A 14,463-nucleotide genomic window follows, 5' to 3' on the forward strand; every position below is an offset into this window, starting at 1 on the left:
CGCCCAAATATTTAATCGACGTGACTCTGTCAAGCGCTACACTACTAATGGAGTATTCAGACATTACATGATTCTTTTTCCTATTCATCTGCATTAATTTACATTTATCTATATTTAGAGTTAGCTGCCATTATTTACACCAATCACAAATCCTGTCCAAGTCATCTTGTATCCTCCTACAGTTACTCAACGACTACACCTTCCCGTACATCACAGCATCATCAGCAAACAACCAAACATTGCTATCCACCCTATCCAAAAGATCATTTATGTAGATAGAAAACGGTGGACCTACCACACTTCCTTGGGGCACTCCAGATCACACCCTCACGTCCGATGAGCACTCACCATCGAGGACAACGTACTGGGTTCTATTACTCAAGAAGTCTTCGAGCCACTCACATACTTGTGAACCAGTCCCATATGCTCGTACCTTAGTTAGGAGTCTGCAGTGGGGCACCGAGTCAAACGCTTTCCGGAAGTCAAGGAATATGGCATCCCTCTCATATCCTTCATCCATGATATAATGTGAAAAAAGGGCGAGTTGCGTTTCGCAGGAGCGATGCTTTCTAAAGCCGTGCTGATGCATGGACAGCAACTTCTCTGTCTCAAGGAAATGCTTTATATTCGTACTGAGAATATGTTCGAGAATCCTGCAACAAACCGATGTTAAGGATATTGGTCTGTAATCTTGAGGATCCGTCCTTCTACCCTTCTTATACACAGGCGTCACCTGCGTTTTTTTCCAGTCGCTCGGGACTTTACGTTGGGCAAGAGACTCGCGATAAATGCAAGCTAAGTAAGGAGCCAATGCAATAGAGTACTCTCTGTAAAACCGAATTGGAATCCCATCAGGACCTGGCGATTTACTTATTTTCAACCTATTCAGCTGCTTTACAACCCCAGGGATGTCTATCACTATTTTCCTCCATACGGGAATCTGTACGAGACTCAAACGGCGGTATGTTTGTACCATCCTCCTGCGTGAAAGATTTCTCAGGTGCTAACTTTAAAATTTCAGACTTCGTTTTGCTGTCTTCCGTTGCCAGGCCAGACAGATCAGTGAGTGAGTGGATGGAAACCTTAGACCCGCTTACCGATTTTACGTAAGACCAGAATTTCCTTGGGTTTTCAGCCTGATCTTTTGTTAGGGTAGGACGGTGGTAGTGGTCGAATGCTTCGCGCATCGCTCTTTTTACAACAGCACGAATCTGTACTAACTTTTACCTGTCCTAATTCTCCCGATCTTTCTTGTACCGGAAGTAAATTAAGTCGATTCATTTACTAAGTGGGATGCTAACAACTGCTTATCTGCTCTTTCTAGTAAGAATACTCACCTGGCCTTCTTGACCGACTTTTTAGCTTTCGTAACCATAGTCGTAATGACAGCATCATGATCACTAATCCCTGTCTCAACACTGACACCGTCGATGAGGTCTGGTCTGTTCGTGGCTACCAGATCTAAAATATTTCCATTACGCGTTGGCTGTCGATTTAGCTGCTCAAGACAGTTTTCGGATAATGTGTTCAAAAGTAATTCACACGACGCCTTGTCTGTACCACCTGTAATGAATCCATAGACATTCCAGTCTTTGGTTGGTAGGTTGAAGTCGCCTCCGATTAATATAGCATGATCCGTGTACTTCTGCGATACAGAATGTAGACTCCCTTTGAATCATTCTAGAACTGTCACGGTGGAACCTGGTGGCCGGTAATAACACCCCACAATTAACTTTATTTCCCCTAGCAAGATAACTTCATAATCACACTCTACTTCGATCTCAGTAGACCAATATTTTTGTCAACTGCAATGAAGACACCACCTCCTACGGTGCCTAATCTGTCTTTCCGATACACGTTCCAACCCTCACTAAATATTTCAGGACTTCCTATCTCAGGGTTCAGCCAGGTCTCAGTCCCGAGAATAATTTGCGCGCCACACGCTTCCTGGAGGCCAGTAAATTCAGGAACTTTATTCCGAACACTCTGAAAATTTACTGCTAATATCTTGATAGCTGAAGTGCCTTTACACTGAGCGCTTCCTGATTTCCCTGCCTGCACGTCGACTGGTGAGTGTTCATCGGGACACCTCGCACTACTGCCTAGCCTCTCGTGTCGAGCAGGAGCCCGTCCCGTTTCACTCGCTTCTCTGGGCCCGTCCCGTTCACTCGCTTCTCTGCCACCTGTCATATCAGTGTCCGACTATTCCTCCAGACCGTAGACTATCCTCAAGTAAGCGCGGACTGCGGTAGCTTTCCTGGTAGTTTTACCGCGTTACCTACACGTTAGGTGTGTTGCATATCCGTCGGGCGTTACCTCATTTCGTTGGCTTCGTATGCCTATGCGATCAGTGTGTCACTAGATTCCCGTAGAAACCAGACGCCGTGAGCCGTCTGGAATGCGAGTGTGGATACACGAGTATAAAGGGCCACGTGACCTACAGAGTGTTTTTGTTCTACGTAGTTATCCTCCTGTCGAGTAGCAGAAAATAAACATTATTTATAGCAAAATTGAAAGTTTCAGTGTTTAATTCAAGTTTCAATCGAAAACTATTGATCTGTAATTTGAAACAGAGCGATGTTGTAGTGAAAAAAAGGGACAGATGTATCATATAGCGCCAGAAAAAGCAATTTCCTAAAAAAAATGCAAATTAAAAAAAAAACGCGAAACAAAAACATAACATCGCTTCACTACTAGGGCCAGCATATATAAAACGCACCTTTGTTATTCATAAACAACTTTCACATTTACTAATAACGACAGGAATCACTTGTCTTTGATTACGAAGAAGAACGTTCTGTTGAGTAGAAAATTACACAGTAATTGCTCGTATATAGATTACTTGTTATTGTGCGTGTAAACCGTACTTCCATCAAAAGAAATTGTTTTAGTTACATAAAAGTGCAGAAATTATGCAAGTAGCTTTTTGTTTACTTATAAAATGCAGTTTATATTTCGTAAAGATGTAGAACACACAATGGACTACACTGAACGATCCGCTGTTCTAATTAAGTGCAAAACAAACAATCAAAAAACAAAGAGAAGTCGGCGGCTAACTTTTCCTCTCTCACTCATTTATTTACGTTTTTTTTTTCCTACCAGTGTAACCAGTACTGCCGGTAATCCTACTGTTCATTATGTCATTTATGTACTGCATCAAAACTCTGGAACCGTAGATTAGGTAGAGTGCAACTTGACGTTCAGAGGTGTCTTTCGCATACGCTGTGAGATAGCTAAGATACCCGTTCGGTTTTAAAATACGCATTACTTACGAAAGTAACTCCGAATAAGCCTCGAATCGAAAATATTGCCATCTGGTAGACAGTATTTAGTCCCAAGAAGCAAATTAGTAACGTCGTCTGACTCCTAATGTCATAGAATATAAACTAGGTACCGAACACTTACTTTAGTGCAACGGTTAACTGTGGGCCTAGCAGAAGAAAATGAATTTACATGAAACGTGAATAGTTGTAATAAACATCCCATTCTGTGTGAAAATGTGTATGGAACGTCGATTATAGCCTCTGCATTGCTAGGAGTACGCGCACCCTGTCTGCATAACTGATCAGAAATAACGTCCAAAAAAATGTTCAAATGTGTGTGAAATCTTAGGGGGCTTAAGTGTTAAGGTCATCGGTCCCTAAGCTTACACACTACTTAACCTAAACTATCCTACAGACAAACACACACACCCATTCCCGAGGAAGGACTCGAACCTCCACCGGGACCAGCCGCACACTCCATGACTGCAGCGACCCAGACCTCTCGGCTAATCCCGCGCAGCAATACAGGCCACCAGACAACCACATTTCATACAGGGTGGTCAGAAGCGGTCTGAAAATCTTGTAAGGGTGTTGCACCGCAGGGTGTGCAGAGAAATAACTAAGAGTTAATTAGCATTGAAGCTATGCAGTCAAGGAGGCAGCTGTGAGCGGAAATTCAAGCTGAGCGCCACAGACGTACAAGGTAGTCGCCAAACGTGTCCGTTTGCTTTCCTAAAACCGATCAAGAAAGCGATACAGATGTCGGACGTGGTATCGAACCCGAGCCGAAAGGTGAGCGGCCTCGTGCGCTATCATCTACAATATGAGAACAACTGACAATAAATATATCTGCCAACAGCTCGAATTTGCGCGCGACGGCCTGATTATCTAACCTCAATGCTAATTAATTCCGAAAGAGCGCAACGTAGTGAATTCCCAGCTCAACCTACCCTGCAACACCCTTACAAGCTTCCCATACTGTTTCTGACCACCCTGTATATATTGTGTCCCAAAAACGTTGCACCAAACTTCGAGGGGGTTGTAGGGTATGTATTGAGCAACAAACCGAGCATAGGAACCCGTGTCCGGAAAGGTCATCCAAAGACGCTACAGAGCGTCGAAGTCAGCAAGTGCCGGCGCCTGTGACTGCGCCACCGCTGCGGCAGTAAACGTGAGTCTGTACGCTGACGGACCGCAGGCGCAACGTCTCGCAATGTTGCTTGTTGTCGAGTGATCGCGACTGATCGCCACCATCGCCGGTGGAGAAGATGGACCTAGCTGCTGCATAGACAGACCTTGTACCCTTCGAATCGAATTCACTGTTGCCCTGCTGGAGTACGGTTTGACACCTCCTGTACACCGAAACACATTGCAAAATTTAGAGGGTTCCAGGAGAAAAATAAACCGCCGATGGAAACCCGTGCCTGAACCCGTCATCCACCGAGGCAACTGGATATCGCATTCGTAGGGTACAAGGACGGTCTACGCGGCATCTCCATCTTCTCCACTGGCGATCGTGGCGATCAGTCGCGATCGCTGAACAACGAGCAACATCGCGAGACGTTGCACCTACGGTCCGTCGGCGTACAGAGTCACGTTTACAGCCGCAGGTGCCGGCGCCTGGAACTTCTGCACTATGTAGCGTCGTTGGATGACGTTTCCGGACACTGGTTCCTATGCACGGTTTGTTCCTCAGCCACCCTCTACAACTCCTCGAAGTCTGTCGCAACATTTTTGGGACACCATGTATATAGCAGTACTGCTTTTCTTCCAAAACCTACCTTTCCTGCTCAACTGTCGTCCACAGAATCGCCAATTATCGGAGTCACGTTGCATAACTTTACCCTGGATTACAACTGCAGCAAGCAGACACGAGACCTTCCACTAATTTATGAAGAGAAGTAGCACTTTCTACATTTAGTGGGTATATAATGATTGCTGCGAGCACGTCGGCCCAAAATTCGTTAGAATAGCAACGTGAGTTGCAATGAAACTGGTATGCAAGAATTTCGGAATATAAGTCCATATAATTTGTTTCGAAGATATGCTTTGAAAACTGCTCGTTTTCAGCAATAAATCCAAGTCGTGGCATGCCGGAAAGCACGCCTTGTCGACACCCGACCCTCCTATTACCTTCCACTTGGCGCAGCAGAAGCGCCGATAATGCAGTACTCAGCTGTACTGTTTGCTACAGGTCTCACGGCGCACGCTCCCGTCTGCTCAGGCAACGAGAAAGTGTGGACAGGTTTTAATTATATTGTCTCCGAGTGACATAACTTAACTGTGGCTAACATAATTAATTTTGGAGTTATACTTCAAAATGTAGTGCACTGTAGACGTTTCACATCCTGGTGTCCCATATCTAGATCTGGCCTTTCAGACGTATTAAGTCAGAAAGACGTATGAGTCTGTGACGTAAATGTGATGTCAGATAATAATACGCCATTGGTGAAGGACATTCTGAAAACAGTTGACTGTGTCTCAAAATACAAAAGGTGGTGTTGGTGGTGGGAGGGGCGAGAGAGGGGGAGGGGGGGGGGGGGCGCTTGAAATTTTGACACGATGCCGCAAAATCTCTGTAGAGGCCCTGCTTTCGACGAGGGACCACCGACATCGTGCTTTTCGACCAATTTGTTCCCAATCCGCATGTTTTTAGCTCGACAATTTAACTTCTCACGATTTTGGAGGGGGAAGAGGGTGGTTTGGCAACGATCAGTCTGCCGCTCTTCAGTGTCCGTTAAAAATGTTTAAGCAATGTAATTTATTTGTTTCAGCCGAGTGTTCCCTAGGATTAACCAGCTGTTTTCACTCCGTAGATTCATTCGCGGGTACTTCTTCATTCTCTGACTCAATATTGCTCGCTCTTCTTTCCAGAATTGTTTGGAAAGCTGCAACCGCGTTCCCAGCTGTCTCATTTGGTAACGAATACCCACTACCGTACCCCCTGCCCTCTCTGTACATATCGTACCACAGGCGTTATTCAGCTTTGTCTCCGCAATCGCAGTGGATAGATGAGGGACTGAAGGAATTTCACAGCTCAGCTTAAGTGCCGCCTACCGGAAAGTTACTACTAGATCGCTAGACAATAGTCTGTCAGTCATAATAACTGTACACGTTACTGAGGGCGAGCAGTAGACATACTCATGATGGCGTACGGCAGTGGAACGTTGCACGTTACCTGAGCGGAGACGTCGGGGCCCCGGTAGTTGCAATGCCACCGAAATTTTGGATGATCTTGTAGTCGCAACTGGCGACTGACGAGATCATTTATTGTTTCTCCGACTAGCTGGCAATCTGTTACCGGCCCCTCTGCTTCATGCAGAACTTAGTCACACTCTCTCTCCATGGCGCATAATCGGGACGGCCATGCGCTCTGGAGCTTGGCAGTGCTACTATCCAGGGAAACGCGTTATGACGGCAGAAGAAACCGGGTCCCAGTGAGGCAGACCTTTGTCATGGTGGTTATTTAACACCTCGTGTTTCAAAGCAAACGGCCGACTGCACAGAGGGCTCTGCTTTTCATAGCCAACTTTACTGTCTTCATTTTTATGGTTCCGGACTGAGGTTTGGTCGAGTTAGGTTGCCAGAGAATGATTTCTTCCAACGGCCGAAACCGCCTGTGTGGCGCCTCCCTGGTGTTTTCATGAGCAAAGGGCCGATCAGGCAGCACAGAGAGCTCCCTTACAAAGCCAAACACCATATTACAAATTTCTGAATCACAACCACACCCGTAGTGTCCAGTTTTTGTGTTCTACGGCCCACTGTAAACGTCCAGCTTCAGGTACAGCTGTGGGACATGGCCTATTGCCACTTACCCGACGACACCAAAAGTCCACTGGATGCAGCTCCTTTCGCAGTGTTCGCTCAGAAACTGGTTCAGAACACCTGTATCCCCTAACAGCAGCAGTGCTTGTCGAGTGTCACGCCTTGCCAGAGGCAGTGAGTTTCAAATGCGTCTTTGGTCTGTGTCGGTTTCCTTTTTAAGGTCAGTGGTACAGCGTCCCTCGAAGACACGTCGGGCAGTCTGCTTTTTGTGTCTGGCTCAAGCTCAGTCGTGTCACTTTGTTTTTCACTGCCTAAAGCTCTCTTTGGTGTCTTTTCAGTCAATTCCGAATACGTGTAGCTATGGCAGAGGAAGGAAATCTGTGAAGGGCGTCGACTTCTGCGCTTACATCATTTAACAGGCGTAGTGTGTAGCTGACACCTACACGATCCATCTTCATCTCGCAACCGTGATATTAACTAAATTGCTTTTCTGTCGTTCGGAGAACGGGCCCGGCACAAATTATCATAATTATTGTGTGCTACCATTAGCTTTTTGTGCTGGCGGTGTTGGATAGGTTTCTTCTGCATGCTGTGACTATTTGAAAATTACACATGCCGACAAACGAGCAACGATTTAAGGAGAACGCTTTCTAATATACAAACAAATACCGCCCTCTTTCTTTCAGCACCCGTACGCTCATTAGTGGTAACCGTAAAATAAGTAATAAATGCTGCTTCCAGGAATCATACATAGTTACTTGTTAATTGCGTTTTTCAAATAAAGAGCGCTTTGACGAGAAATTCCACTCTAGTGATGAATGCGAGACAACAGTCTTAAGGGAAGTTTGCTCAGTCGGCATAATAACTACAAACATTCTCCTTTTCGTCTAGAGCCAATGTTATCTTGCGTTTGTTCAATCATTGTTAACAACAAATCGGAACAAATCTCTACGTAGTTATTGAAAGAAATCGGCTAATTTTTATCGTAAATACATATCCAGAAATGCTGTATGTTTATAGCTAATGCCACGTAAACGTAATACGACAGTTAAGGTTATGGCTCTCTGTAAGTGCGTAAACAGTTTCTCGACGACTTTGGAAAAGAAGTTGAGCGTTCCCAAATGAACAAGAATTTCTGTCTGCAAGATAGTCTACAAAAGCACTCCGCAGGCCATTGCATTTCATGTGTGCCGCCGTGTCCTTCATGCTACTGTTTATCCCTATCGATTTTCAGCTTCGAACAAGGGTGGGAGGAAAATGGCATCCTAAACTGCGTACCCTTGTTCTTATCATCCTTTCCACGCATACGAGATACACGACAAAGACAGGAGAATCTTATGTAGCCCGTCTCGAATACTGGTTCTTTAAGGATACAGGGTACTTTTTCGGCTCAATATTATGGAAAAATCAACACCTAATTCTTTCAAGCACTGTTTTAATGTCTATGTTTTACAGATTTTTTGTTGATATAAGGTAGTGCAGCACACTTTCTAAACAAATTAGAAGTGTTTCGAATATTTTTGAACCTGCTTAGGGTTATTAAAAAATTACAAAGAAATTGATGCAATTTTTTCCCAAAATGCTTCCTCAAATTGAGGTACCATTAAGTACAGTGTTATACATTTGAAAGAGACCAGATTGTTACCAGATATGCATCACATGATGGCTGAGGTACTAGACCTATTTAATTCCACATGTTATGTATATTACAACGATAAAAATATCACACCTTACATTTTAATTTTTGTAATTTTTTCCTAATACAAATGTTATTTTTTCTATAATTTAGTTGATTCTGCAATAAAACTTAGGTCTACTGCATAAGTACGGACTATTATAATTTACAGAAAAAAAATAGAGCAATGCTTTATAAACTGTAGGAAATATTTTACCTGAATTCTGTAAAATACAACTTGCGGGAATTGCGAATGAAGATATGAGCCCAATTAAACTGTGCCTCATAACATTCCTGAAGCATAGTCTTCAGCCTGTAGCATTTCATCATTTTCAAGCTTCCTCTTGACATTCCTCTTAGCACTTATTGCTTCTTTGTTAACTTGAAGAGCGAATCTTTCAGCTTGATGTACCAGTTGTCTGTCACACGAAAGCAGTTGATCTTCCATATTAGAGCCACATTTTTTGCCAAAATTTCTCAGGACTTCCAACCTTCCTATCACTCATCATTGAAACATATCACTGCATCTAGTACACCAACTTCTAATGTATTTAGTCCTACAAAAACATTCTTGGGCACTCTTTCCCATATCCAGTGATTGAAACTTTCATTTGTATTCTGAGTGCCCCCACGAAGACATTTACTAAGCAAAACAGAGTCCAAAATGGTTTTATTTCATACATAACAGCCTCAGGAAGAGAATGCTTGTGATGGTAAAGTTGACCACTTTCTTTTGCCTTTTGGTAACCACATCAAGAATCTGCTTCTTTAGGGCAAAGTCCGTGAACAATTTTAGCACGTTCTGTAACCACAGATGCAGGTTTTTGATAGGTTTTTGCTACTCTACATACTGAATGGTCAAGACAACAGACGAAGTTGCTTGGTTTCTTTTGTTCCGATTTAGGCTTTTGCGGAAAAAAAGAAAATTTGAGAAGTTCGAAGGAGATGAAATAAGAATTTCGCGGTGAGATTCACAGAAGAGTTGTCCTTCGGTATTGTCCTGGAGTGACGTCACGTTTCTACCTTCCGTTCCCATTCCCCCTCGCTCTTTTTCTTCCATATCTCTCTCTTGCTCTCCCTCCTCTCCTATTTTCCCAGTTTTCACTCTTTCTTCGCATGCCGGTTTTCTTAAATTACTGGTTAACGTTCTGAAAAACAAAGTTGACCACGAGGAGGAGAAACGCACGTAGAACTACCTCTTGTCAGTACATCCCAATGCACACAACTATATGTCACTGCGGACTATGATAGTCGGTTGTTTTATAGACAGAACCATTTCATTATTCGTCTCCAGCTATTTGGAGGAATAAGTGAAAATATAAATCTAACCACCTTATGGTCATCTGAAAACCACGTCTTCCGAATGCAAAGTCCGGCATCTTTGCTGCCGAGACACCTTTGCACAGAATCCTATTCAGTTTTGTTGTCTAGGTCGTAAATGAAACGTATATTACAAACACTCCAACGTTACCTAATTGACAGATACAGAGCGAAGGCTCTTAACCTAAATGTTTGTGCAACTAAAGAGGGTTCTGATGTAACATAACGCACACTGTCTGCTGCTACAACTTAAAGTTGCCTGAAATTACCTGCCTCTTTTCAGACCAACCTCTCCACTTAGACTTGCTTTAATAGCTTTCTTCGTGTGAGTCGAGTTTAAGCCTTTTGTTTATATTTTAGAAATTATTTGCACAGTTACTAAAAGTCAGACCCACCTATCCTTATTTGCAATGGCATAGCAGGTATTCAAGGAGGGGGGGGGGGGGGGGGGGGAGAGGATGCTTCCACGAACCAGAGCCACAAAACCCGATGCTGGAGCACTGCTTAACTTACTTTCATTGCAAATTATACTGAAGCATTACAGTCGATATAAGAGATGGAAAAACCTCGATTCAGGTAATTTATTTAATTAATTAAGGCATTTTACTATACCATCATAATACGATTTACAACGGATAACGTGTAAGCCTGTGGAACCACGTACTTGTACATAGGTTCCACAGCACAACTGAAGTAGTATACCTGTAAGTACAGTTACAGTTGACGCATCTGACTGTCGTCCTACAGCCGGCCAGTGTGGCGGTGCGGTTCTAGGCGCGTCAGTCTGGAACCGCGAGGCTGCTACGGTCGCAGGTTCGAATCCTGCCTCGGGCATGGATGTGTGTGATGTCCTTAGGTGAGTTAGGTTTAAGTAGTTCTAAGTTCTAGGGGACTGATGACCTCAGATGTTAAGCCCCATAGTGCTCAGAACCATTTTTTGTCGTGCTACACAAAGAATTTCCTGGTTCTTAAGAAATGCTCATACGTGTGCGTGAGTTTCAAGTTATGGGATACTAGTACACGGAGGCACTCACAGATAGCTGGCGTGTTACAAGAAAATGAAGTTGAGCGCAGTTATCAGCCCATTAATATGGTCTCTAGCTGGATGAAATTAATTGTATCGGTATCCAAATTTAAACCAGTTTAAATCTGATTGCACTGTAAATTGTCTATCGTACTCTTGTATTAAACAGTGGAAAATAAAGGAGGGAATATTGAGAATATAATAAAAAGGATCGATTGCTACGCACCATATAGTTGAGATGTTGAGTCGCAGACGGGCACAACAAAAAGACTGGCTAAACAAGTGAGCTTTCGGCCAATAGGCCTTCGACTATACCGACACATTCACTCAGGCACAACTCAAACACACATGACCGCTGTCTCTGGCCTCAGCAATCATTAGTCGTGTGTGTGATTTGTGTGTGTGTGATTTGTGTGTGTGTGTTTGTGTGTGTGTCGCCTATAATCCAGTCATCTGTTCCGTGTGAAAGAGGGGTACACCGAGGTTCTAAATCAGCTATCTCTGTTTAGAGACGTTCATTCTCAAGGTTTACTTCTTCAAAATCACTTTATCAATTTGCTTGGGGTCGGTACTATGTAGCTGCAACACATCTGCTAGTTCGGTGAATCTCGCCGTCCCATGCAAGCGAATTCAGTAGAGTTTTATCTGTAGGAGAAGTTGTTCTCCGTTACGTGATCTGTCACCCCCAACTCGTTTGTTGCAAATACTCTGAAAGGCCACTTCTACATCGTTCTGCCACACCGCGCCACGGCGCCACCGCAGTCAGGAGGGATAAAGCTGCACTCACGCGGCCGCCGATTCTCCTCCGCGACGAACTCTCCACCAGAGAGACCTTGATCAGCTCGACGAGCGGCCGCCCGCTCTTTCCCTCTCTAAATTTATGCAGATTGTCCCCCGACCAGAAACAGAGGAAAGGGGGGAGGGCAGAAAACAAAGAAAAAGCCGTGGGAGCGGAGCGGCCCCGACTGACGGCGTAATGGCCTGCTGCGATGTACGAGCAGTGAGACCGCGTGGGCCGGTCCGTCATGAAATACCACTGTCTGCCTCCAGCTGCGTCGGCTGCAGCCATGTCGACACGATACGGTTCCAGCGCCAAAGACGAGGTCACAGCGTCACATTAGCTGTCCGTTCCCCTCTCGATTATAAAATGAAATGCGAACTGTAAACGGCGAAATGAGCGAAGCTCCCATTAGTAAATGCAAGATTATATTTATAATAATAATAATAATAATAATTGCAAACTCCTCGAGGGGCAAACCAAGAATGCATCGGTTTTGTTTCCGACATTAAGGTCAAAATTCTAGCAGGAGGACAATGTACTAAAAATACTGTGATTCAGAGAAACGTAGAACCAATAAGGCTTTGAAGCTGATCCATAATAAGTAGTATTTTGAAGAATGGGAAAAGAACATAGACGATCTAGCTTAAAGTGTCAAGGAAACAGTTCGCCTGGAGAAAAGGAGGCGACACGTGTGGTTGTCTCCTGAAAGAGAGCAATCGGAGATCGTCCGAAGGCGTTGGTTGGTTGCAGTTCTCATAAACAACGCCCCAAAACAACCAGAAATCTCAAGTGAAGATATGAGGAGGTACGCTTAACTCAATTAGAAGAGAACATACTAGAGACCAGTAAGCGAGACTTCCGTTGAACATAGGAGACGAACTTACGTAGGTACAGTCCATCAAACGTCAGCTTTAAGAACAAGGAAGGAAAACTGTCATGAGAGATTTCGGCTAAGTACTTTGAAGAGCTACTGAACTGTGAAGTACTGCTTCACTTTCATCTGTAATGCGAAAGAACCAAATCCGGACTCGGAACCAGCGACTGTAGAGGAGGTTACGATCTCGAAGAACAATAAGGCTGCAGTTTGGTGGGTACATTAAAACTGTATCCCGGACCGGGTCTCCAACGTGGGAACTTTCCCCTTTGCGGGCAAGTGCGAAACACTCATGAATAAACTTACGTCCACAAATAGAGACATACATGTGAACATCGTTTCGACAGGAAAAAGACAGTAGTTTCTGTTACCTTCTTGTAATTTCATATAACATTACCATATTATGTCCTGAACAATTTCGTAACTTCATCTAGGGGTATTAATATTATACTACGTCCAGGAGCCATCACCAGTCCCATCACTCCTGTCTGATCCATATTTACAGCATTTTCAGTTTTCAGATGTTCGCTGCACGAGCCAAGAATTACGTAACCGTCTCAGTTAATACGTAGAAATACACCAGCCAAAACATTCGTATCCGACATTCCAATTCTTAAATATTTGATTAACCAAGTCCACTGCTTCTGTTTTCTTTGCGTGTCCATGTTAAGTCGTGTACCCTTTTCTCTGTTTGTCCATGTCTCTACACAATTATCTGATCTTTTACCGCAAAACCATTAATAATAGAACGATAGCAACCTCTATTTAAAATGTAATCTTACGCTTCGCGATTTAACACACCGACTCAAGTATCGCTCTCACAGCATTACTTCCTCCAGAACCTCATCGGCGACCTTCCAAACTTTGCTGCATACCTTGAGGGACTAGAACTCCTGGAAGAGAGGATATAGGGGAGACATGAGTAGCCACTGCCTGAGGAATTGTTCATTCTGAAAACAATAAAGCTTCTGGGTATGATGGGCTCATTGTAGAACGTTGAAGAGCGCTAACGAGAAAACGATCATGGAACTGTCCCATATTATAAGGAAAATTTGGAAAGAAGAGCAGATTACGGAAGGGGTGGACGTCGGCACAATACATCATTTACACAAAAAAGAAGAGAAGTTGGAACCTGGTAACGACACAGGAATATCGTTAACACCAATGGCCTAGAAGATATTCTCAAAAGCGTTACTGAACAGAGTGAAAAGTTCACTAAATGGTCAAACTAGCGTCTACAAAGGAGGCTTCAGAAAGGATGGATCATGAGCGGAACAAATCTTCAATCTGAAACTGGTAATCGCTTCCCAAAAAACAGAGGGGCAAGAAATGCGTTTACACATTCGTAGACTTCATGAAGTCCTATGATTCATTAGATGGACCAACGCTGTCCCAAATTTTCGGGAAGATGTGTTTGGACAGAAAATCCAGTGTACTGACAAACAAATTTTAATCGAACTGACATCAGACGTTGAGTTGAGAGGAAAACAGTCAGAGATCTTGAAGCCCAAAAATGGAATCAGACGCTGGGACAGATTCTCTCTCTCTTTCTCTCTCTCTCTCTCTCTCTCTCTCTCTTACTTCTTAAATGTGGTTTGATAATGTAATCAGGGGACGGAGAAGAGAAAGGAAAGGAGTGATGGAATACGACTGGAATGCAAGAAAAAAGGGATATGGGTAGTTTGTCTGGCATTCTCAGATGATATCGTGATATTGTCGGGACCATTAGAAGAAGCGACTAATTTAACCACCCACTACAGA

The 14,463-nt window shown here is 43.8% G+C and overlaps 1 protein-coding gene across 2 annotated transcripts in view; it reads left to right on the top strand.

The window, feature by feature from the left end:
- Positions 1-14,463, top strand: part of LOC126284731 (uncharacterized) — a 371,044-nt gene that overhangs the window by 292,445 nt on the left and 64,136 nt on the right. The gene's annotated exons all lie outside the window — the stretch shown is intronic.

Source organism: Schistocerca gregaria, chromosome 8 (genome assembly GCF_023897955.1).
Source record: "Schistocerca gregaria isolate iqSchGreg1 chromosome 8, iqSchGreg1.2, whole genome shotgun sequence".
Taxonomy (NCBI): Eukaryota; Metazoa; Arthropoda; class Insecta; order Orthoptera; family Acrididae; genus Schistocerca; species Schistocerca gregaria.